Source organism: Anabrus simplex, chromosome 7 (genome assembly GCF_040414725.1).
Source record: "Anabrus simplex isolate iqAnaSimp1 chromosome 7, ASM4041472v1, whole genome shotgun sequence".
In the NCBI taxonomy this organism is placed as follows: Eukaryota; Metazoa; Arthropoda; class Insecta; order Orthoptera; family Tettigoniidae; genus Anabrus; species Anabrus simplex.
Window position 1 is genome coordinate 302,098,228 of NC_090271.1, and position 27,593 is coordinate 302,125,820.

Consider the following 27,593-nt stretch of genomic DNA (forward strand, 5'->3'; position numbering starts at 1 on the left):
AATCACAAGAGTTACGCAGCACTCCCCTGCCAAGACCATCCCAGGGGCCTATTCCACGAACGAACTTTGCAACTTTTCACTTTTCACTTTGCACTTTTCAGTTCAGATTTTGTTCCACCATCACTTTTCAGATTTAACTTGCAAAGTGAAAAGTGAAAAGTGAAAAGTTAGGAATCATTTCACTTTTCAAGCCTGTTATGTTCCTCCATTGGTACAGAAATGCAAAGTGCAAAGAAATGAAGTGAAAAGTTTTCATAAATCTTGCAAAGAGATGATTCCCTTTTCATATGTTAATTAACAAGTATGTACACTAGTTTCTCGGCGTAGAATTTGGTTTAGTGATATAAACACGTTACGACGTGAGCTTTTATTAGCATCAAGTGAGGACAGTGATGAAGAATCCAATAAGAGAACGTACAAAGACGAGATTAATTTTCATAACCTCACTTCGACGGACTTTCGCGAGTGATTTCGTATTACCCCAACACAGGCTCATTATATTCTTGAAATGATCGGACATTTATTGAAACATGTAACAAAAAGAAGTCAATCCCTTTCCGGAAAAGAACAAATTCTTATATGCTTACATTGGTTAGTAAATGGTGCCCAGCTGCACGGTGTAACACCAGTGCATGGGACATCACAACAATTATTTGCGAACTGTTACCAAAGTCGTAGATGTTATAGTAAATGTAATATTTCCTAACAGTACGTTGGCCTGATAATCCACTCAATATAGCGACGGCATTTCTAATGAAGGGTGAATTTCCTTCTGTGTGTGAATGTGTTGACGGCAGCCTACTCTCGTTAATATTGATGTGTCATAATTTGAGAGGTTATCTTTAAAGTTGTCGAAAAAGTATGTCACGTTTCTCCTTGACAACTTCCAGCACAGCCAGCTACTTGTAATAACCTTTTTTCCCATGATAAAAACGTAAACTGTACGACAATTATGCCGTCAAATTCGCCGCGAAAAGTAAAGCATTAAAATCGTAGAGTATTAGGCCTATACAGTTTGCTCATGGAATAATCTCGATCGTATCACTCATTCGCAAAGACTTTTCACTTTGCGAAAAAATTGAAAAGTACAACCTAGACCATGGTGGAACAGAAAGACTTTGCACTTTGCAAAATTTGAAAAGTGAAAAGTGCAAAGTTGAAAAGTTGCAAAGTTCGTTCGTGGAACAGGCCCCAGGTCAAGTATTATCAGATTTTCTTGTTAGAGAGACGCCATATCTTGTTGTGCCACAGTATGTTCATTCCCAAGACCCACTAGACGCACGTTTTTCCGTATTGCTACAACCCTGCGATTATCAGGAATTAGAGGCGGTACTCCAATCATGCTCAAATTCTTCCCCAGGTCCAGATAATGTATCATATCAAATGCTCCAATTATTACCTATTAGAGCAAAGAAGGCATTACTAAATAGGTATAATGATATTTTTCGCAATCACAGTACACCGGTTAGTTGGAATGAATTTTTCCTAATTCCCATTCTTAAAAATAAGCAGTTACCCACTGAGGTAAGTAATTATCGCGGTATAGTCCTCGGTTCGTGCCTCCGTAAAGTCTTTCTAAAGATCTTACTTCGAAGAATTCTATGGGTATTAGAATACTATAACTTGACGCCTCGATATCAATATGCCTTTTTTAAGGGACGCAGTACATCTGATGCATTTAATAGTTTTGTTATCGATTTACTATTAGCTCGTCATAGAAAACATAGTACCATAGCGGTTTTTCTTGATATTCAACGGGCTTATGATTCCGTACCTTTGAACATATTATGGGAAAAACTTGCAACTCTTAAGATTCCTGAGGGATTTATTAGCATTCTCAGACAGCTTCTGACTTATCGAACACTCCGATTTAAATCGACACCTTGTACAATCCAGCCCCGGCAGGTAAGTAATGGGTTGCCGCAGGGCGATATTCTGAGTGGTATTCTTTTCGCTCTTTTTATGAAAGATTTTGATGCGGTCATTTTACGTCATGCTCGACTACAGGCGTATGCTGACGATTTTTTGCTTTATTGTACACATGAAGATTTACAGCTCTGTAGACAACATATAAGTTTCACGCTTCATGAAGCTAGAACATGGTTAGAGGCCCATGGGTTAAATCTTTCCATAGCGAAATGTCGAGCAATGATATTTACACATCACCGAACCTATGACCGATCGCCACTTGTTTTTGATCAGTATGAAATACCAGTGGTTAGTCACCATAAATATCTTGGGTTATTTATCGATCAAAAACTTACATGGAAACATCATTTTTTATATTTGCGTTCGAAGAGTGAACGGTATATTCAGGTAATACAGGCCGTAACCCGTAGGCAATGGGGGGCAGATCCCGTTGTGGTGCTATCTTTGTACAACACCACTATTAGGACGATATTGGACTACGGATCACATATTTTTGACGTAGCATCTTCTACTAACTTGAATATTCTTAACACTTGTCAATATAAAGCAATACGCTCCTGTATTGGAGCTTTAAAGTCCACACCTACCAATGCCCTTTTAGTTGAAGCCTGCGAAACTCCCTTACAAGTACGTAGAAAAATACTTGCGACGAAATATTTACTTAAAAAGTTTTCTTTAACAAGTCATCCTTTAATTCCGAAGTTACAGTTACTCTCGGAGTATTATTCTGTTCGGCGCCAGGGTTTACGCAGATTGCCTGTACTGTTTCATGCTTTTAATACATTGAAGACGAAACAGTGTACCTTAATACACAGTGTTACTTTACTACCCTATACCTTACCCTATCCGGTTTCTTATTTTAAGCCTCAAATAATTTGGCCTATGCGTAATGGCTCTACTAACGTTCCTTGTCTGCAGGGGACCGAGATATGTCCCGTCAAAAGAGTGAAATTTTCTCATATTCCACGAAGCATTAACATTTTTACAGATGGGGCAAAGAACATTAATGGAGTCGGTTCCGCTTATTATATACCTTCTCTAAATGTTAAAGAACAATATGGTTTGCCTAGTGACTGTTCGATTTTTACGGCGGAGCTATTCGCCATACAGCAAGCTTTACTTTTTGTTCAGCGACAGGGATATACGCGAGCTACAATCTATACGGATTCGCTGAGTGCATTACAATCTTTGGTTTCGTATGAGTTATCCTATAATTGGTATATTTACAATGTCAAGAGTCTCCTTTATATGCTTGACAACGTCGGTATTTCCATCACTTTAGTATGGGTACCAGGTCATGTGGGTATCGACGGTAATGAAAAGGCAGATTGTTTTGCAAAACAAGCTTCTCGTCTTCCTGTTCCGAATACTAACAATATTGTTCCAGCTTCTGATTATGTAGTTATTATCCGACAGGAGGGGCGTCAAGACTGGCAGAATTTCTTCCGACAGACTGCACAAGTCAAAGGCAACTTCTATTATCATTTACAACCAACACTTTTAGTTAAACCTTGGTTTATACGAGGATCTTATACTAGACGACATATTATTAACATCATTCGGTTACGGTTTAATCATGCCCTTACACCACAATATCGATCACGTTTCCATTTAACGCAGGATACAAACTGTTTGTGTGGTACAGATATCCGTAATGGCGACTCCAACCACATTTTCTTTGAATGTTCTTTGTATGCTAACCCCCGTAAAAACCTTCTGACTAACCTCACGCGACTCAAGCAGGTTTTTCCTACCAGTGTTTCTTGTTTGCTCTGTAATCCTACAGTCGAGATTATTCGAGTGCTAAATTTGTTTCTAGATGAAGCCAATATCGTGTAATAATTCTGTCTGTAATATAGGGTGAGAATTACTCATACTTTTCAAGGTTCCATTTGAGTGATTCCTCATATCATTAGTGTATTACTTGTGAGTGCTATTTTGGATTCTTAGTGTGGGTGAAGCTTTAGACGCAGTGTGATTGCAAGATTGGAAGTTTCCCGTATGACAACAGTCTACTCTAGCAAAATGGGGTTGTTATGTGATATAGTGAAGTTCCGTGTTTTGTGTTTTTCTACATGCAAGCTCAAGCATCAATTATTGAACTGAAGTTTTTCATGTATACTAGTGTGTTTACATGAGTAAGCGAGTATTGACTGGGTGAAATGTCGTAGACACAGCCCATAAGCATCAGCAAGCAAGCAAGCAAGTTTTCTAACAAGCCTTTCGGCATAACCAAGACATTCTCAACCAAGACCGACTACAAGTTAGAATACGAAATAATACGATTCGTTTTGCGTTTTACCACGAATGATTTCAGGTTTAGTTATACAGAAAACCGAAGCTGTGTTTTTATATTTACGTTAATAATACTTATGGAATGGTTTCAGTTTGTTACACGGAAATTAGAGTCACTACTCTTATTTGTCCACGTTTACAATTATGTACCAGTACCGTAACCTTTAGTTTTGCCTAAGGTGCCATGGGCGCCCATAGGATAGTTTGTAGGGGGCGGCCTAGACCTGGGAGTATGAAGTATTTTTTAATGTTTTGGAAGATGAATGGTGACTTGTATTCCACGCTAGAATACCACCCACGGTATCCCATACCACTTCTACGTATACCGACTTTTAAATCATTTTCTAGAAAGAAAAACACTTGACGACATTAATTTCTTTTTTTTTTCCTTTCCCTGACAGATAGTGGGGGCCGCGTCCCCCAATTGCCCCCGGGTATGGGCGCCCTTGGAAAGGTGCTAGACATTTCAAGCTATGTTAGCAGAAAAAAATGAGGATTAGGGGTGTTGTTTTACTCATTATAATATAATACTGATGAATTATGAAGGAGGGGTTGCCTGGCCGAGGCGGTTAAAGGCGTGCTCGGTTCGCCCGGAAGGACGTGGGTTCGAATCCCCGTCAGGAAGTCGTAAAATTTAAGAAGCGAGATTTCTACTTCCGGAGGTGCATAGGGCTTCCGTGAAACACTTCCATCTGTTCCTATTGTTGGCTAACCTCTTCACTTCATTCCAAGTTTTTCCCACTGTTAGACATTCCTCTTCAATGGTCTTTTTTCCAGGTCTTATTCGGACGTCCGCGCTTTCTAGCGCCTTGGGGGTTCCAGTCGAGCGCTGTCTTTTCAGTGGCTCCAGCGGGCTTCCTTAAAGTATGCTTTATCCAACGCCATTTTCTCTCCTTTATCTGCATTTCAATTGGCTGCTGGTTAGTTTCTTCCCATAGATCTTCATTTGAAATCACATGTGGCCATCTTTTGTTGATGATACATCTTAGACAGCGATTCACGAAGACTTGCAGTTGTTTAGTCGTCTTCTGGGTAACTTTCCACGTTTCATAGCTGTAAAGCAGAACGGACTTAACATTTGTGTTAAGAAGTCGTAACTTAGTTTTTCTAGAAATGTTTTTGTTTCGCCACATAGGATACAATTGAACAAAAGCACCATTCGCTTTCCTGATATGACTCTTAATGTCTTCTTCTGCTCCTCCAGTCGTAGTAACCATACTCCCAAGATATATGAAGGAGTCTACTTGTTCTACCTCTTTATCATCTATAGACAGTTTATCATCAATCTTGGAATTGACCCTCATCTCCTTGGTCTTATTAATATTTATTTTAAGTCCAGCACCCTCTGCCTCCTCCTTCAACCGCTTAATCTTCTCTTCCATATCTCTGAACCGTTGAGCCAGTAGGCAGATGTCATCTGCAAAAGCAAGGTCTGCTAACCTATCTTGTAAGCCCCACTGGATCCCTCTTTTCCAACCTCGATACACTGCCCTGAGCACACTATCCAACACAAGTAGGAAAAGCGTTGGAGAAAGAATACAGCCATGTCTAACTCCCTAGGTAACATCTATTGGTTCAGTAAGATTCCCATACGCAGAACCTGACATTTATAACCCTCGTACATATCCTTTATAATATTCAGAATCTTTTGTGGTAGGACCATATTCTTCAAGTGTTTGCCACATAACTCTTCTATTTACACAGTCGAAGGCCTTCTCAAAATCAATGAAAGTCAAGTAGAGGGTGTTCTGCCATTCTGCACTTTGTTCCAAGATGATTCTCAGAGTGTTTATGAGATCGACACAGCTACGGTGTTTACAAAAACCAGCCTGTTCCCTTCTAAGGCGCAATTCCACAACATCCTTCACCCGCTCTAAAATGATCCTTGAAAGCATCTTACTTGGTACCGACAACAATGTAATTCCCATCCAATTATCACACTTAGTAATATCCCCTTTCTTTGGTATCTTAACAATCAGGCCTTTCTTCGATTCGGCTGGTAGCTTTTCTTCATTCCAGATCCTTTCCAACAGGCCGAGGTCTCAATATCTGCTTTAAGTATTTCTGGCGCGATATTATCCATACCGGGTGCTTTTCCAGTTCTTATCTGTTTCAAGGCCTTCTCTATTTCTGAACAGGTTGGAGGATGTAAATGTATTCTTGGGTCAATATCTATTGGTTCCATTTGTTGGTTACCATTCTGTTCTGTATCTCTATTGAGCAACTCTGAAAAATGTTCCTTCCATCTCTGTAGCTGTTCTTCCCGGGTGGTCATTAGTTCACCTCTCTTGTTTTTAACGGGTTTATTGCTGATAAATCCTCTCCTTGAGAGTTTCTTTGTGATACTATACAATTCCTTAGCATCTCCCCTTGCTGATGCCTCGTCTGCCATTCGTGCTTGTTCATCTCCCCATTGTATATGATCTTTTCTTACGCTTTTCTTCACACTCTTATCAGCTTCCACATATTCCTTTTGTGCTGCGGCTTTCTGTTGTCTTGTTTTACACATATTAATCTTTGCCTTAACTAGCTTTCTAGCCTCTATTTTTTTCCAAGTATCATCAGACATCCATTCCTTCTTGAGATAATTGTGAAATCCAAGCACCTTCTCACTAACGTCTAAATATATGTCCTTGACTTTCTTCCATGATAATTCAACATCCATCATAAGTTCTGGTTCAACAGCAAGAGCTTCAAAGCCGTTTCTTAATTCTATCTGGAATTCTTTCCTTTTAATTTCATCTTGCAATTTACCTGAATCAAATTTCTTGTTTCGCCTTTCAAATTTCCTTCCACTTGCCACAATTTTCATTCTAAACTCTGCAACTACCAGGTGATGATCACTTCCAATATCTGCCCCTCTTTTATTTCTAACATCAGTCAATGATCTTCTAAACTTTCTACTTATGGCAATGTGGTCTATCTGGTTTTCTGTAACCTGATCTGGCGACACCCATGTAATCTTATGGCATCGTTTATGAGGAAATAAAGTACCACCCACTACCAAATCATGGTTAGCACAGAATTCAATGAAAAGCTCCCCATTGTCATTGCAGTCACCAACTCCATGCACTCCCATAATTTGTTCCAGTCCCTCATTGTTAGAACCAACCTTTGCATTTAAATCCCCCATCACAATAATATCTCTCTTTCCCACTTTCTTAATAGTCTCATTTAGCTGGCAGTAGAATTCTTCCTTTTTTTTCAATCTCTGACATTTCTGTGGGAGCATAACCCTGGATCACAGTCACATTGCGAACCCGGGTCTTGAATCGAGCTGTCATCAATCTTTCTGAGATGGGTTTCCAATCAAGGAGGCTCTTCTTTGCAGTATCATTCAATAGCAATCCTACACCTTCTCGATGTTCTGCATCCTCCTCCATTTGCCCAGAATACAGGAATGTGCACCTGTTAAGAGTCTGTATTTCTCCGAAGTCTGGCCACCGTACTTCACTTAATCCAAGGATATCCAGCCTGTATTCCTCCATCACTTTACCACCTGCCTCAATTTACTGCTCTCTCTCAGGGTTCTGACATTCCAAAAACCTATTCTCGTTTTCCGTTTCATGCCAAAAGTCGTCAACTTATTATCCATCCGGTTGTGTTTCACTTCAGTTTCTTTAATAGGTTATATTTAAGGCTGTGCGAGTTATTAGCCCACAGCAACCCGAGCTTGGTGGTGAGACTGCCACCTAAGCCTCCAAGCTTGCTGTTTCCTGTAGGGGTTGTCTCCCTTAGCCTTTGAAGATCCCTCTTCAGCACAAGGCAGTGGTTCCCCTTGTTTCTTTAAACCCCACGGGAAGAGGGTTGCCTCGTCTGCCAGATATGCCGTTCCAAAAGTCTCTTTTTCTGCCGCATCTGCCATTGAGGACTTCACCAGAGCCCCGTTAGCCGTCACTTTTCAGGATTCCTGTAGGGCCTTCACAGCTACCGTAGTGGTCATGGGGCACACACAGTCCCCGCTGTACAACACCCCTGCAGGCAATCCCTTACTTCATGCCGTTGCCCACCTCCCACAATGTGGACGAGGGGTTGGACTTATGGCAGGCTTGAATTATGAAGGATTATTTATTTATTTATTTATTTATTTATTTATTTATTTATTTATTTATTTATATTATGATGAAAGGAGGAATATCAGCTATTTACAAAATATGTACAAAAATATACACATATACACACACACACACTCTCAAGTTCATAAGAATATTCACAATACTATGTCCAGTTGGTTAATCCATTCAACAGCTTCTTGTGTTAAGTTGTGGAGATCTTTCATTGAGCCTTTAAATGCTCTGAGGGGACATTCGAGCACTATATGATCCATGGTTTGCTGTTCTTCACCGCAATCGCAATGAGGAGAGGACTTCCATCCCCACTTGTTCAGTATTGCTCCGCATCTTCCCTGGTCAGTCCTTATCCTATTCAGTGCACATCACTGTCGTTGAGTTGAATGAAAACCTGTGGGCTGCTCTCGAGGAGTTTTAATTAAGTAATGATATGTCAGGGAGTTTTGGCTCTGCCACTGATTGTTCCATGCATCTAGTAATTTGAAGTGATTGTCTTGCAGATTTATTGCTGTTCGCCACGATGGTTGTCTGGACTTTAATCGCTGCGGTAATAATACTGGACAATCTGAATGTATTGGTAACAGAGGGTTGTTTTTAATTTTCTTCCATGTGTTCAGCAATGACTGAGATCTTCTTAGGGGTGGGGGTGGAATGTTACTTAGAAGCGATAGCCAGTGCGTATTAGTAGATCGGTTACACCCTGTGATGAGGCGCATTGCTTGATTGAGCTGGGTGTCAATTATTTTCGTGTGAGCACTGTTGAACCATGTAGAACAGCAGTATTCTGCAATTGAGTACGAAAGAGCCAGAGCTGTGGTTCTAAGGACTGATGCATTTGCACCCCACTTCTGTAATATGTTGTTCCGGGTTTTAATTTTAGCTGCTAACTTACATTCTTGAGATGCATTTTGTATGTCAATGATCTGTCCAGGGTCACTCCTAGGTATTCAGGGTTACTACAGTATTGAAGAATCTCATTTCTGAAACTGACTGTAGGATTGTAATTTGCATGTTTGTTCTGCAGATGGAAAGTTGATATAACATTCTTTTGAGGATTCGGTCGAAGAGAATTATGTTCGAAGTATTCATCCAATATCTTCAGATCTGATATTAATGTAGCTTGAGCTTCAGGGAAGCTTTGATCCTGGGCTATTAAGGATTATATCATTGATCTGCATTTAGGACTGTCTATACTTCGAAGAATTCATGTTGTTGCTTTCATGATTCACATCTACAATTACATTACCTGTCGTTTTGTACAAGTTATTAGATTTTTCAAGGTTGGTATGCAGAAAGAACAAGATTATGGGTGTTCTTTTACGTATTATAATATCATTGATGAATTATGAAGGATTCTATCAAGTCAATGTTCTCAACTCATGAGTCAAACGTTACCCAATTGCAACAGTCAAGTTTTAGGGAGGAAGGAGGTCTGAGATTGCTCTTGGTAAACTGTCAGAGTGTAGTAAATAAACAATTAAAATTCGGTACATTGATGGAATCTTATGAGACGGATGTGGTGATAGGAGTGGAATCGTGGTTGAGAGAAGGGGTGGGTAATACAGAAGTATTTCCAGAAGGGTATACAGTCTATCGTAGAGACCGAGGAGATAAAAAGGGAGGAGGGGTATTTATTCTGGTGAAGGAAACTTATTGTTCGCATGAATGGTTTACTGATGAAAGGGATGAAATATTAGGGATAAAATTAGTTTGTGATAATATGAAGGAGGTGGGAATTATAGGAACATATAGGCCTGGAAGAGAGGAAAGAGACATGGAAATATTTGAGAAAATAGTAGATTATACTCATAAAAACAATAATGATACGGTAATAATTGGGGGAGATCTAAACGTGGCTGAAGTTGAATGGAATGGAGCTGCAAGTGAAGCCCATGAACAGAAACTGGCAAATAAGTTAATTTGGGAGAGAGGTTTTACACAAGTAGTACAAGAACCAACTCGTCTCAATAACTTGCTAGATGTATTCTTGGTTAAACCATGGGAAATTGTTGATAAAACTGAGGTAATTGAAGGAATAGGTGACCATAAGGCTGTAATAATGGATGTAGGACTTGTACCAAAAATGCTTAATAAGAGGGTCACAAAAGACAATAAATTATACAGAAAAACTAAAGTTGATGAATTTGGGACTTACCTTAAATCACAATTCAGTTGTTGGATAAGTGAAGGGAATAATGTGGATACACTTTGGGCTAAATTTAAAGGAATCATTTGGGAAGGAGAGAAGAGATTTGTACCTGTTAAGAAGGGTAAAATGACCTCAGACCCTGTTTATTACACAAGGGAAATAAGAAAATTAAAAAGAAAATGTAGAATAGTAAACAGGAAAATCAAAGAAGGTAGGGAGAGTAGAGAATGTAGAAAACAGCTAATGAGGGAACTGAATAGAGTGAAAAAGGAAGCAAAAGAGAATTATATGAATGGCATTCTTAAGAGGGTAATGACCACAAAGGGAAATGGAAAAAGCTGTATTCATATATTAGGAATCAAAAAGGAAAAGCAATCCAAATTCCTACAATGGTGGGAGAAGGGGGTGAACACTATTTAACAGATACTGAGAAAGCAAACCTCTTTAGTAGGGAATTCCGAGATTCAGTAGAAGATTGTCAGGACTTGGAAACCGTAACAGAAGATAGAGAGGGAGAGACACAGAGGGAAACAAGAAGCTTCTCATTCACAAATGAAGGTATTTTCAGAGAAATCCAACTGCTTCAGCAAGGAAAAGCAGCAGGAAGTGATCAAATTACTGGGGAGGTATTAAAGACAATGGGAATGTATATAGTGCCTTATTTAAAATTTCTCTTTGACTATGTCATAAATAATAGTGTGATACCAAAGGAATGGAAGGAATCTGTAATAATACCAATTTATAAAGGAAAGGGTGATAAAAGGAAACCAGAGAACTACAGACCAATCAGCCTGACCAGTATAGTTTGTAAAATACTGGAGAGTTTAATAGCAAAGTACATCAGAGGGATATGTGATGATAAAAATTGGTTCATGAGGAGCCAGTATGGATTTAGAAAGAAATTTTCTTGCTAGGCACAACTGGTGGGATTTCAGCAGGACATATCAGATCAGTTAGATTCAGGAGGCCAGTTAGATTGCATAGCCATAGATCTTTCCAAAGCCTTTGATAGAGTGGAACATGGAATATTATTAAAGAAATTTGAGGGAATAGGATTGGATGTAAGGGTTATACGTTGGATAAAAGCATTTCTAAATTCAAGGGTTCAGAAAGTCAAAGTAGGAAATAATATATCACAGGAAGAGAAAGTCTGGAAGGGAATTGCACAGGGTAGTATAATCGGTCCGTTACTTTTCTTAATATACGCAAATGATTTAGGGAACAATATAACATCGAAAATAAGATTGTATGCAGATGACATAATTGTTTATAGGGAAATAAATAACATTGAGGATTGTTCAGAATTACAAAGGGACCTTGACAGTATCCAAGAATGGGTTGAAGAAAATAATATGAAGATTAATGGAGGCAAATCAACTGTTACAACATTTACAAACAGAAGCTTTAAAACTGAATTTGAATATACTTTGGATGAGGTAGTTATCCCAAAAGATAGCAAGTGCAAATATTTAGGTGTGAGATTTGAAAGTAATTTGCACTGGAAGGGTCATGTTGAATGACATTGTTGGGAAAGCATACAGATCGTTACATGTCATAATGAGACTACTTAAAGGATGCAACAAAGAATTAAAAGAAAAAAGTTACTTAAGTATGGTTCGTCCATTATTGGAATATGCAAACAGTGTTTGGGATCCTCACCAAGAATACCTAATAAAAGAACTAGATGGTGTGCAGAGGAAAGCAGCAAGGTTTGTAACAGGGGATTTCAGGAGAAAGAGTAGTGTATCAGAAATTTAAAGGAACTTGGGTGGGAAACTTTAAGTAAGAGAAGGGAGAAAACTAGACTTACAGGATTATATAGAGCCTATACAGGAGAAGAAGCATGGGGAGATATCCGTGAGAGGCTTTCGGTTGGAAAATAATTATATTGGTAGAACTGACCACAAGTACAAAATTAGAAGGAATTTTAGCAGAAGCGATTGGGGTAAATTTTCTTTCATTGGGAAGGGCGTGAAGGAGTGGAACAGTTTAACAGGGGTAGTGTTTGATCCTTTTCCAAAATCTGTACAGATATTCAAGAAGAGAATAAACAACAACAGAGATAATAAATTAAATGTTAGAGGGCATTCGACCAGTGCAGGATATTGTAAATAATAAATGTGTGTGATTAAATTAATTCCATCCCCTGGTCTAAGGAGTTTGGACAGCCCAAGTAGGGGACTGACTGTAGGGGTGAAGTACAGTGGGGACTTCGAGGGCCCTGGGACCGCTACGGTAGCTGTGAAGGCCCTTCAGGAACTCTGAAAAGTGGTGGCAAAAGGGGCTCTGGTTAAGACGCAGCAGGTCGTTATGCTACTTAGGTTCCAAAATGGGTAAAATATAAATATGTAAATAAATTCAGTGTTAATTTTAATCTTATACCAGTTGTATAGTATTATTAGAAGTAATTTCACATACCGTACTGTATATGAGTTGACTATGTTTGTATGATATTATAAGTAGAATTTTGTAAACAATATAAATTTATTAAGGATGATGTGTGTGTTTAATAGAAAAAATTATTAGCGTAAATTGTATAATATTGTATTCTAGGAAAATTTTCTTCGTCTCCTGTTAATTTAAAATTTAGTGCTTGACAATAATGTATTTTAGTGTACCATTTGCCACCGAGGTAGACACCTCATTTGCAAATAAAGAGATTTTGATTTGATTTGATTTGATAGGCCTATGCATTTAGTGCTGTAGCCCAGTTGGCTTTTCTTCAATGATTTGAAAAGAACTTAGAAATCTATCAAACATTTCCTTTGATAGATTGATCCAATCCGTAATTCCTACTTTATCCTCATATTGCGATCTATTCTACCTTTTACAGCTCCACTCAAGCTTATTTGCCTACTAATGCCATTACACACAAGGATCAACCAATGGGAGGGGACTTGTAATTACACAATGATGATTGAACATAATGCAGGTGGTTGTGCAGGTGCAGTGTACGCATGCATGAGTGTCGTTTTTGCGGTCTAGAAAGACTTTCAGTTTAACAGTCTTCATGGCCCTCATCTTCCTTCTCTCTTTGAAGTGTCGGATCTCTTCCATTTCTTCCCTCTGATTAGTTTTAATAGAGGATTGTTGCCCGATTCCTCTTAAAACAATAATCACGACCACCACCACCTTGGATGGATACAGTCCATTCGACCTGAATCTAAATTATCTGCTACTGGTATATCATGTTGGAATCCCACAAGTTGAGCCTCACTGGAATAACCTTTCCTTAACATGAACAGCCTTCTATCAAACCCAAGGTTACATGCAACACATGTTAAACTGCCTGGCCTGTAATTTTCTGCTTTATGTTTATCACCATCCGCGTCTGTGGTGTAGTGGCTAGTGTAATTAGTTGCCACCCCCGGAGGCCCGGCTCGATTCCCGGCTCTGCCACGAAAATTTGAAAAGTTGTACGAGGGCTGGAACAGGGTCCACTCAGTTTCGGGAGGTCAACTGAGTAGAGGTGGTTCGATTCCTGCCTTAGTCATTCTGGAAGTGGTTTTCCAAGGTTTCCCACTTCCCCTCCAGGAAAATGCCAGGATGGTACCTAACTTAAGGCCACAGCCGCTTCCTTCCCTGTTTCTTGTCTATCCTTTCCAATCTTCCCACTCCCCACCAAGGCCCCTGTTCAGCATAGCAGGCGAGGCTGCCTGGGCGAGGTACTGGTCATCCTCCCCAGTTGTATCCCCAGACCCAATGTCTCACGCTCCAGGACACTGCCCTTGAGGTGGTAGAGGTTGGATCCCTCACTGAGTCCGAGGGAGAAACCAACCCTGGAAGGTAAGCAGATTAAGAAAGAAAGATGTTTATCACCCTTTCCTTTATACAATGGCGCTAGAGCTCCTTCTTACAAACAGTAATCAAATAATTATTTCAGATATGGCAGCATATTCCAACTGATTGCCCTGAGTTCTTAACAAACCCAACTGCTTTTCTAGCTTTAAGCTTTTGTATCTTTTTTTTTTTGTAAATGTCTTTATTGTCGTAGCCAACGGCCGTAGCCATGTTGAAACAACAGATCCCGTGAAATCTCCGAAGTTAAGCAACATTGGGCGTGGTCAAGATTTGGATGGGTAAGGGAATGGAGGAGCGGAAAGGAACCGGCCACCCTACCGTACGTAAACTCAAGCTCAGGCACACCTCTGCGGAGGTTCGGACCTGCCTTCGGGCAGAATACACCCTTACCTTACCTTATTGTCATAGCTAAATTTCACAACTTTGAAATGGCATGTGGCTTTTAGTGCCAGGATTGTCCAAGGACATGTTTGGCTCGCCAGGTACAGGTCTTTTGATTTGACACCCGTAGGCGACCTGCGCTTCCTAATGAGGATGAAATGATGATGAAGATGACACATACACCCAGCCCCAGTGCCAGGGAATTTAACCAATGATGGTTAAAAGTCCTGACCCTGGCGGGAATCAAACCCGGGTCCCCTGTGACCAAAGGCCAGCACGCTAACCATTTAGCCATGGAGCAGGTCAGTGCCTACATTAGTCACATACTCAACCTGGAAATTAATCTTACATCCAACTACCTTTGCATATTGCTGACTGAATTCTTATTCTTTCTTGAAGTCCTCACCCATACACTCTCCTATTTCATTAATGTTCTCTGGAGTGTACTTCCTGGAACTTGTATCTGCCTTAAAGTACTACTACTAAACATTTTCATTCCTCCCCTGAAGGGGGAGGCGGGCCTCTTAGACGGTGACGCCTTCTCTCATGCCGGGAGATTTGTTACGGTGAAGGAGATGCGCGGAGAAGGTGAGGGGGTGGGCGGCCGTGGCCTATACTATGAACTGTCCCGGCATTCGCCTTAGTGCAGGAGAATGGAAAACCACGGAAAACCATTCTCAGGACAGCCGACGGGTGGAGCCAGGCGTGAAGTCCGGCACTGTGCCCCAGGTCCGTCTCCCGAATGCAGCGGTTTAGAGCCACGGTAGAGCCGTGGCCAACTTTCCTCTGCTCGGTTGGCCAGTCAGAGTGCAGAGCTGTTGCACCACGGGCAAGCCGTGGCCTCTTAAGGGACGAAACCCACTCTGTATCCGCCGGCGTGCCTTAAAGTACCCATACATATATGTCCATTAGTGCCTAAATGTCATATGGCTGCCAAATATGCTTGCCATCATGTTCTCCTTGGCTGACTTTTGTTGAATTAAATTTCCTAAGTGCGGCCAATATCCAGTATCGGGAGATAGTAGGTTCGAACCCCACTGTCGGCAGCCCTGAAAATGGTTTTTCGTGGTTTCCCATTTTCACACCAGGCAAATGCTGGGGCTGTACCTTAATTAAGGCCACGGCCGCTTCCTTCCAACTCCTAGCCCTTTCCCGGCCTATTGTCGCCATAAGACCTATCTGTGTCGGTGCGACGTAAAGCAAAAAAAAAATTCTTTCTAACCTGCACCTCTGTTATAATACAGTGGGTCTTTACCATTCCTTACAACTTTTAAAAAGTACCTACAACATCTGTTTTCACACTCCCCAACAATTTCATTAAATGCCATCCCTTACTCTGTTTAAATTTTTATTCACCATTTTTAACTCATGGTTAATCAATTTTAAAAACTCCCCTTCGTCTCCTTTATCAGCCATATGATATTGAATAATAGTCTTACTTTCACAGCTTTATATTCTCTCACATTTATTTTCAAGTACGACAGAAAAGATCTTCATGATCACTTCAGGTTTTTGATAGTGCTCATCTGGATTTATTAGCACCATTTCTGAAATATTTCCCCCTCTATATTGTTTGTGGGGGCAATGACCTTCGATGTTAGGCCCCTTTAAACAACAAGCATCATCATCATTATCATCATCATCATCGTCATATTGTTTGTTCCATCACTTTCTGATTCAGTTGTCCTTCCCAGATTAACTTATTCACCATTTGTTGGTCATGTTTTCTGTCATTGGCATCAATCAGTCAGTGCTCCTGCTGTCAAAGGAAATCGCTCCCCAGACCAAAAATTCTGGTGTAGGTAAAGTGTGTTGATACCACAGACTGCTTGGTTCCAAGCACTCGCCTGGCCTGATTCTTACCAAACTATGGCCATCACTGGCACCAAGACAGAAATGGCTCTCATCTGAGAACACAACAGATCTCCACTCTGCCCTTCAGTGAGCTCTAACTTGACATCAGTGAAGTCGCAGATGGTAGTGATTTGGAGTTAGTGGCATGAATGCTACAGGACGTCTGGTTCGGAGCTGTCCCTCTGGTAATCAATTTGTTACAGTTTGCTGTGTCACTGGTACTCTTGCTAATCCTTTTAAAAAAGTGGAACACTGTGTTGCACAGCATAGTGAGACCTTCACATTGCAATGTGACATGAGACCGACAAGGTCATACCATTTGAGACGACAGCCTCTTAACAAATGATGCACACTTATTATTCCCTTTATTGACTGTTTCACTATGCTGTGCAACACAATGTTCCACTCTTTAAAAAGTGTTACTAAGTTTTATCTCACCCAAACAGGATTTTTTAGATGGGAGAATTTTTCTACCTCATCATGTTTTTAATATATCAATCATGATCATTGTATGTTGATTCCACATACTTCATCAGTGTTTTTATTTGTTTGCATAAATGTAATATTTGAGTTTCTATTAAGGATGGCCTTTAGATAGGTTGAAACATGTACAGATATCATCCCATCTAATATAGATGATTGTCTTATTTTTATTTTATTTTTTTGCTATTTGCTTTACGTTGCACCGAGACAGATATGTCTTATGGCGACGATGGGATAGGAAGGGCCTAGGAATTGGAAGGAAGCAGCCGTGGCCTTAATTAAGGTACAGCCCCGGCATCTGCCTGTTGTGAAAATGGGAAACCACGGAAAACCATCTTCAGGGCTGCCGGCAGTGGGGCACGAACCATTGTTTTATATTGAAAAGGAGGATTATATAAGACTTTTTACTTTTAAAGTGATGACCGTCAATACGGAATAAGATTTATAACATCCAAAGCATGCTGTCAACGAAGATTTGCAGGGGCTGTGTGGCTGAACGCAGGGAGCCAGTGTGTGGATGTTACCTAGCAACTGTGCAGGCTGTGATGTAAAGTAAAATAGATGGCCATGACTGAGAGACATATAGAAGTCTCCTTTTATCAAAGAGGCCTATCTCATCATACGTACTCTAGAGAACTGATTATTTCATTCATGGCAGTTTCATAGGCCTTGAATCAATTTTCCCCTTTCAATGCACTGAATCCTACACTTGTCGACTCCAAATTCCATACAGATGTCTCTCAAAAACTATTTGTTAGATTCAGATAATAGTTTACAGTTTGAGTTTAATTTATTGTATGACATACTTTTGATCATTTGATTTTCCCAAAGGGAAATTTAACACAATTTTTGTTATAGACCTGGTTCTCCTATAGCCTAAACTTGGTTTGAAAGGCTCGAACATGGGTGTAAGGCTGTGAGACAGCTTGGTTTTGTAGTGGATTAATTAATTACATGTCAGGTGGTTACGATTAAACTTTCCCTACTAAACCCACTCTATACAGGAGATTATTTATAGTACATATACCAAAGTTGATAGGAATAATGTCCACAATATAAGATTTACATGGTTCAGCTTACATGAAAGACAGGGTTTATCAGGAGAATGTTCGCTCAAGGGCCGATATGAAGAGAAGTATATCAAGAAAGGTATTAGGCATACCTATGAAGATGCAGCAGGTTCTCCTGCATTTTCAGACCATCCTGGAAACAGATGGGTAGAAGTGTGATAGATGCTGCATTCACAAAAAGGGTACAGTATGATATGGCAACATATTAAAAGTGTTTAATTGGAATTGCTTATTCAACTGTTTTTCTTCCCCATGTCCTTGGCTATGTTCACATTAAATTTTGTGTTTGTGTGATCGTTCATTTTCCACATAGAAACAGTTAAGTAGGGAAAGTTTAATTTTAACAACCTGGTATATCTACCGAAAGGAAAAAAATAAATAGATATTCTGTTGTGTAATATATTTATTCATATATATTAGGTTCCTATAAACCATTAAGCAAAAATGTAATGTATGGGCTCTATGTTTGACATCCCTGTTCTGTATGATTGATGGATGTTCAATATCTGATTTCCCATCACAATAGTGTTTGTGAGATAGAAGTGGTTGAATAGTTGTAATATTTTGGCTGTTGTGCAAAGTAGATTAGAAAGTTGTAACAGAGATTCATTTCAAGTATTTTAAAGTTTTATTACTGTAAGATTAAACCACTGAATACTGGAAATAAGTTGAATTGATTAAGGCATGCCTAAGACATACCTAGGTTAGGGTGTTACATTTTAGTATTAGGTATTGTTATTGCTATTTGTACGAACACACCACTGCAGTGTGTTGGAACGGCTTCTATCCTGAGAGAGAGAGAATAACATAGCTTTTGTATTGTCAGACAGGGTTTGGAAATTTTGTAACTGTGGAGACACTTCTCTTGGGATGGATATACATCCACAACAGCTTTCTCTTAGACTATTATTGCTTACACTACTCTACTATAAAATGAAAGGGATATCAGTGTAATAAATCTAATCTCAGATGTGGTCATTTTGGCCCAGTACCGTACAGTGATATTTTGTCAAATCTTGAAAGTTTAGTGGTATTATATCTTCATTACTTTCTGGAATGAAAACAATGGTGAATAGTTGCAGTGAGGAAAAATGATGGGAACTTAAGCAGATTTCTGTAGGAACTTTTATTTATTTGTATTTCTTTTTTGTTGCTCAGGTAAAATGCTGTACTTTAATCAGTCAGATGAATCTATCTTCTTCATAAGTTTTCCAATATGGTACCAGTTGTTCCTTGAAACTCCACAAGATAATCTATATAATATATATATATATATAATATGAAACAAGAATCTTCCTAAGATAGAAATATTGGCAATCGATTTATCTCTCATAAAAAATATTTAAAAAAATAAATTAAAAAAAACAAGTTGTACTGCATTTAACTGGTATTACTTATGTAAATTCACACTTTATGGTCAAGAATACATGTGCAACTTCAGGTTCCATTAGGTAGAGATGTGCTTACGCTCTAAACCCTAGCACCCACCTCTTCAGGTCACTGTTGATTATAATTTGTGTGTGGTAGCAGATTCATCAATCAGTCAATCAATACTGATCTGCATTTAGGGCAGTCGCCCAGGTGGCAGATTCCCTATCAGTTGCTTTCCTAGCCTTTTCCGAAATGATTTCAAAGAAATTGGAAATTTATTGAACATCTCCCTTGGTAAGTTATTCCAATCCCTAACTCCCCTTCCTATAAATGAATATTTGCCCCAGTTTGTCCTCTTGAATTCCAACTTTATCTTCATATTGTGATCTTTCCTACTTTTATAGACGCCATTCAAACCTATTCGTCTACTAATGTCATTCCACGCCATCTCTCCGCTGACAGCTCGGAACATACCACTTAGTCGAGCAGCTCTTCTTCTTTCTCTCAGTTCTTCCCAACCCAAACATTGCAACATTTTTGTAACACTACTCTTTTGTCGGAAATCACCCAGAACAAATCGAGCTGCTTTTCTTTGGATTTTTTCCAGTTCTTGAATCAGGTAATCCTGGTGAGGGTCCCATACACTGGAACCATACTCTAGTTGGGGTCTTACCAGAGACTTATATGCACTCTCCTTTACATCCTTACTACAACCCCTAAACACCCTTATAACCATGTGCAGATATCGGTACCCTTTATTTACAATCCCATTTATGTGATTACCCCAGTGAAGATCTTTCCTTATATTAACACCTAGATACTTACAATGATCCCCAAAAGGAGCTTTCACCCCATCAACGCAGTAATTAAAACTGAGAGGACTTTTCCTATTTGTGCAACTCACAACCTGACTTTTAGCCCCGTTTATCAACATACCATTGCCTGCTGTCCATCTCACAATATTTTCAGGTCACGTTGCAGTTGCTCACAATCTTGTAACTTATTTATCACTCTATAGAGAATAACATCATCCGCAAAAAGCCTTACCTCCGATTCCACTCCTTTACTCATATCATTTATATATATAAGAAAACATAAAGGTCCGATAACACTGCCCTCAGGAACTCCCCTCTCAACTATTACAGGGTCAGACAAAACTTCACCTACTCTAACTCTCTGAGATCTATTTTCTAGAAATATAGCAACCCATTCAGTCACTCTTTTGTCTAGTCCAATTGCACTCATTTTTGCCAGTAGTCTCCCATGATCCACCCTATCAAATGCTTTAGACATGTCAATCGCGATACAGTCCATTTGACCTCCAGAATCCAAGATATCTGCTATATCTTGCTGGAATCCTACAAGTTGAGCTTCAGTGGAATAACCTTTCCTAAAACCGAATTGCCTTCTATCGAACCAGTTATTAATTTCACAAACATGTCTAATATAATCAGAAAGAATGCCTTCCCAAAGCTTACATACAATGCATATCAAACTTACTGGCCTGTAATTTTCAGCTTTATGTCTATCACCCTTTCCTTTATACACAGGGGCTACTATAGCAACTCTCCATTCATCTGGTATAGCTCCTTTGGCCAAACAATAATCAAATAAGTACTTCAGATATGGTACTATATCCCAACCCATTGTCTTTAGTATATCCCCAGAAATCTGATCAATTCCAGTCGCTTTTCTAGTTTTCAACTTTTGTATCTTATTGTAAATGTCATTGCTATCATATGTAAATTTTATTACTTCTTTGGCCTTAGTCTCTTCCTCTATCTCGACATTAACCTTGTAACCAACAATCTTTACATACTGCTGACTGAATACTTCTGCCTTTTGAAGATCCTCACATACACACTCCCCTTGTTCATTAATTATTCCTGGAATGTCCTTCTTGGAACCTGTTTCTGCCTTAAAATACCTATATATACCCTTCCATTTTTCACTAAAATTTGTATGACTGCCAATTATGCTTGCCATCATGTTATCCTTAGCTGCCTTTTTTGCTAGATTCAATTTTCTAGTAAGTTCCTTCAATTTCTCCTTACTTCCACAGCCATTTCTAACTCTATTTCTTTCCAGTCTGCACCTCCTTCTTAGAGTCTTTATTTCTCTATTATAATAAGGTGGGTCTTTACCATTCCTTACCACCCTTAAAGGTACAAACCTGTTTTCGCATTCCTCAACAATTTCTTTAAACCCATCCCAGAGTCTGTTTACATTTTTATTTACCGTTTTCCACCGATCATAGTTACTTTTTAGAAACTGCCTCATACCTGCTTTATCAGCCATATGGTACTGCCTAACAGTCCTACTTTTAAGACCTTCCTTTTATCACATTTACTTTTAACTACCACAAAAACAGCTTCATGATCACTAATACCATCTATTACTTCAGTTTCCCTATAGAGCTCATCTGGTTTTATCAGCATCCAAAATATTTTTCCCTCTGGTTGGTTCCATCACTTTCTGAATCAGCTGTCCTTCCCATATTAACTTATTTGCCATTTGTTGGTCATGCTTCCTGTCGTTCGCATTTCCTTCCCAATTTACATCTGGCAAATTCAGATCTCCCGCTACAATCACATTTCTTTCCATGTCGTTTCCCACATAGCTGACTATCCTATCAAATAATTCCGAATCCGCATCAGTGCTACCCTCTCCCGATCTGTACACTCCAAATATATCAAGTTGCCTATTATCTTTAGAAATGAACCTTACACCTAGAATTTCATGTGTCTCATCTTTAACTTTTTCGTAGCTTACAAATTCTTCTTTCACCAGAATGAAAACTCGCCCTCTCACCTTTCCTATCCTATCTCTACGATACACACTCCAGTGCCGTGAGAAAATTTCTGCATCCATTATATCATGTCTCAGCCATGATTCAACTCCTATTACAATATCTGGTAAATATATATCTATTAAATTACTTAATTCTATTCCTTTCTTTACAATACTTCTACAGTTCAACACTAACAATTTTATGTCATCCCTACTTGATTTCCAGTTCCCTGTTCCCTTATCACCGCTCCCTAGACCATCCCGTTTCCCTGAATGTACCTCCTTGTTACCCTTCCAAACAAATTTCCTAACTTATACCTACCACTGCGGTTTAAATGAAGGCTATCCGAGTGCACATCCCTATCTCCTACCCACCCATTAGGATCTAGAAATTTCACTCCCAGTTTCCCACATACCCACTCCATAGTCTCATTTAAATCCCCAATCACCCTCCAGTCAGTATCCCTCCTACACAGTATTCCACTAATAACAATCTCCGCTTTCTTAAACTTCACCCGTACTGCATTTACCAGATCCCACCCATCTCCAACTATGTTGGTACTTATATCAGCTTGCCTTACGTTGTTGGTACCAACGTGAAACACTACCACCTTCTCCTTCCGCTCCTCCCTCTCTTCTACTTTCCTCAACATCTGCCTCAACCTAATTCCTGGATAACATTCTACCCTGGTTCCCTTTCTTCCACACACTTTCCCCACGTGTCTAACGATGGAATCCCCCATGACCAGAGCCTCAACCCTACCCACCTCATTTGATCCCCTCCCCTCCTGGTCAGCCCTATCTTTCCTGATAGCTGCAGAAGCTACTTCCTCCTCCCTTTTCTCCTTCCCATGACCCTGTTCCACCTGTCTTTTCCTATCCTCTACTCTACATTTCCCTTTCCTACCTTTTCCCTTCCTCCTACTTCCACGCATCTCAGCAACAGTTCCCTGTCCCTCATCTTCCCTCTGTTGTTCTACCTGGAGTGACTCGTACCGATTTCGCACAGACACCTGTCCTGAATTCTGATCCTGAATAGAGCCCTTGGCCTGCAATCTCCTTCCCCTTAGAACATTAGACCACCTGTCTTCTACAACTCCTCCCTTTCCTTTCCCTCCCTCTTGTACACCTACTGTAACCTGTACATTGTTTGAGGGAGTCCTATCTTCCTTCCTGTCTTCTGTGAGAATCCTAGTTATCTCCCTCAAACTTTCCAACTCCTCCCTCATACCCCTCAATGCCTCACCACACCCACAATAAGTACACTCGCGCTCCTTACCCATTCTTTACGGGGGGAAAATTTTAAATTAAAAAATAAAATAACTTATTTGCAAAAAAAATAAATGAACGGAGGGATATATTGTCTGGGATAGTACACAACAATAAGGTAATTAATATACGACTACACTACAATACTACTTAGTCGTGCTCTATTTTTTTTTATCCTACAACCCCTAACAGGATAAAAGCTACTGTTAATTATTGAATATCGAAAGTAATGCACAAGAACTACACAGTTCCAAACTGCAATTAAGCCTATCCTAATTTCAACAATATTTTAGTAAGAGTTTCTACGGATACCTCTACTACACCAGTACTACACAAATATTTTACAATAATAAAATAAGCACACTAAATTCTAATAGGATATTACTCGTATACTACTGTACAGTACACTACAGTAATTTTTAAACTACTTTCAGACGTATCCTAATTACGATACCGGTACCGTACCGTATGTCACTACTAAGCACAACAGAAATGAAATTTGCAAGAACTACTGTACTCAAAGATTACCAACGAAGCTAAATGCTTAGACAAATTATTATTAGTATTACGGTCTAATAGCTATACACGAAAGATAACACACGAATATAGCAGGCAAGATACGGCACTATCTCAATGTACTGTATCTATACTACAATGTATTTACACTACACTACACTGCGTTTGGTTAAATGCTTAAGTATCAAAAGGATTGCCGTACACGAAGAAAAACACGAATATAACTGGCAAGATACTATCTAATATATTATACCTTATCTTCACTACAATTCTACTGAAATGTGGTTATGTGATTATTACAGCTGGTGGATTACTATTATTTTCCCTACTCCACGGGACGGAGAAAAAAAAAAGTGTCCTTATTTAGGCCTACTGAAAAATACGAGGTTGTCTACAATAATTTCTCAAATATTTCTATCAAAACTACTACTACTACTACTCCAGGGACTTGAACTGCAATTACTGGGATATATGAACTTTATTATGGAGTTACATTAAGCCCGGTTGAAAAAGAGTAGGTGCTCATGAACTAATATTGACTTAAATATTTCCATTAACAATGTATGATGTGATGCTTCATTATAAATTGTCAGAGTTACTAAAAAATAAATATACTTTTTTATAATGCCATTATGTGCCAAAAATCCCTTTGCTAAAAGAGGTAGATACACATAATAATTAGAGTTGCATACAAAGTTTTTATTATAAATAGTGTTAACACTGTTACAATCATCTCCACAATTTACATAATTTTTCAGATTAATCATTCACAGCATATTAGTAGACTGATGTTATAAGAATGTTGTACAGTTAGACTGTGCTCATGGAAGTTTTGTATCTCGTGTATCATACTGGTATGGAAAAGTGTGACCTTAACTTGTGATAATGTCTTTGTGAAAATAATAATAAAAATGCAAAGAATTCTATTTACTTGTCAGGAAATGGCATCTGTTTCCATTCTCACCTCACAATAATTCCTCTTAAAGTAACAACGGGTGATTCAAAGAAGTGAAAATACAGGGCCTCTCATATAAACCCAGACCAAACGTACAGTGTTTGTACTGTGCGCGATGGCAGCTGCAGTATGGGAGGCGCGGGCATAGTTCTGGACCTTGCAAGCAGCCTGCACGTGTTCTACCTGGCCAGTCTGAATCTCAGCTGTTAACATGGTGAGACAGTTGTCATTGCAACACCTTATTTTTGTATGTAAAACTTCTGGTTTCATCTTACTTATCACATGAACAGTCATAACTCTCGCTATTTGTGTGCAGAAAATCCTAATGGTGTTTACGAAGGCCCTCATTACGATGAGAAGATTGGTGTTTGGTGTGCTGTTAGTGTAAGATGAATAATTGGGCCTATTTTTTCAACATTTTGACATCGTTCTTCCATCAAGTGTATCAAACAATTCCTCACCCATTAGAGGAACCGAAAGAAAACATTACGAATGAAATCAGAAACATGACAGTGGCAGAACTCACTCGCGTCAGCCAGGATGTGGTTACCAGACACAGCGCCTGTATAACCCAGGAAGGAGGACATTTCCAGCATCTGTTATAAGATAAGATTTCATGTAAGATTGTATTCATAAAGCAGAGTGACCACACGCGACATAAGTTTGGCTGTGGCAGCTGCCGTAGTGAAGAGTACAAACACCGTGCGTTCGGTCTGAGTTTATATGAGAGACCCTGTATAATCCACGTGCTTTGACTGATTGGTAATACACAGAAGAATGGTGAGGTTTTGTAAGTGTATAAAAAAGTAAATTTCTGCCCTACAGTATATAGGGGTAACCCTTGCCATTAGGAAGCATACCTGACCAAATTTGCAATGGTAAATACAGGGCCATTGGTTTCGAAACGGTGAGTCAGCTTTTTAAAAAAATTATGCACAAAACACACACTACATTATCTGACTTCCACATTTTGACAGTAATTTTATTTTTAACCATCATTGAGTAGTCTTATAATTATACTAGCATGTACCTGCGTCTTCACCTACATTTATAAATTCAACTGTTCAAAATTTAAGAAATGTATTTATTAACACACATCATTTTTATATAAATTGCATGAAATACATTATTATATTTTTAATAATGTTACTTTCAACGCTTAACCCGGGAATGCCGGAGTTTTCAATTTTTGATTTTTTATTTCTATTTAATATTCCCTGCAATCACATATTAGAACACATTTAAAAGTATTTTTTCTAAAAATTGGATGGTTGGTTTCTTAATGACGGTCTGGTACCGAACTGTACTGCATGGCGCTTGACATAGCTTTTGGGTAAAACATAAAGGTTGTTTCCTCTTTAGAATACCATGCAATTTAATACTTAATATTGTTACAGAATATCACTTACAGATATCTTTGCAATAAAAGAACAAATGTTGTTTATAGGTTCATTTGCGACATCTCTTTAGGATTTCTGAAAAATAACATTAGCTCAGACATGATACATGGTCACCTATTTTCACTTTTCACTGCTGTGAAATGACAGAAAGCAGTTTACACAGACATTCACACTACACTTGACACATTCTGTGCGGACGCGGGATTCGCATCCAGCAGCTGCACATCACCACTGTTGGTTTGTTGGAGCGATATAGTGATGTAGGCCATCGAACCTCAAGGTGTCAGATACTTAATTTCATTGCCCGATTTTCTCAACAGCATCCACGAATTATTCTCCATGAAGTCTAAAATCCATGTTAATATTGGCCACCACCACCACTGTTTACCACTGATACAAATCCTATAGAGGACTACATTTCCGTCCATACGATTGGTGCCACCCATACAGCTGTTGTAATTTCCGAATAATTTTGGACGTGGGACTGAGACTTTTTCTTTTCAGCTTGACTGTAACGACTAACTTTTGACATGTGTTGCACACCACTGCAGGATGATACCACAGTAACTACAGCGTTGTCAACCCAGCACGCGTCAATTATCCCTTCTTCTTTACTTGTAGCGTATTCAAATGAGCTTCATTTCTCTTTCTTCATTTCAGTAGAAAAAGTCAGTGGACAGTCTTTCGGGACTCGATTTCTCGAATAGTCCCAGTAAATCCATGTCCTCGAGAGTGAAGGTGATTCACTAATTTGAAACCTGTGAACAAATTATCACAATAAATTCTATAGGTCAAATGTTGAACGGCATCGGGTAGCTGGTCTATCATAGATGCTAAGGGAGCTGCTGCTTTACTGAATTCGGTTTTATACTGTGTATTGGCAAAGGAATTTTTCCCTTGATAAACTTGAAAAGACACTAAATAACACTTACAAATATCTTTGCAATAAAAGAACAAATGATGTTTATAGGTTCATTTGCGACATCTCTTTAGGATTTCTGAAAAATAACATTAGCTTACCACACTTTGAAGCCAAAACTGATCGGCTTTCCCCTTATGAATTGCTTACACCTGTGTTTTCTGCATTATGGTATGCACTCGTCATAGGCCAAGCCCTGTTCTGCTGTAAAATACTGATGACATTTTTTCTCTACGACATTTATGAAAGGTCTTAATTTCCACAATTTGTCATCTGTAACCATAGTGTTATTGTTGGTACAATGAATGAATCTCATGATTTGAAGAAAGCGATCTCGGCGC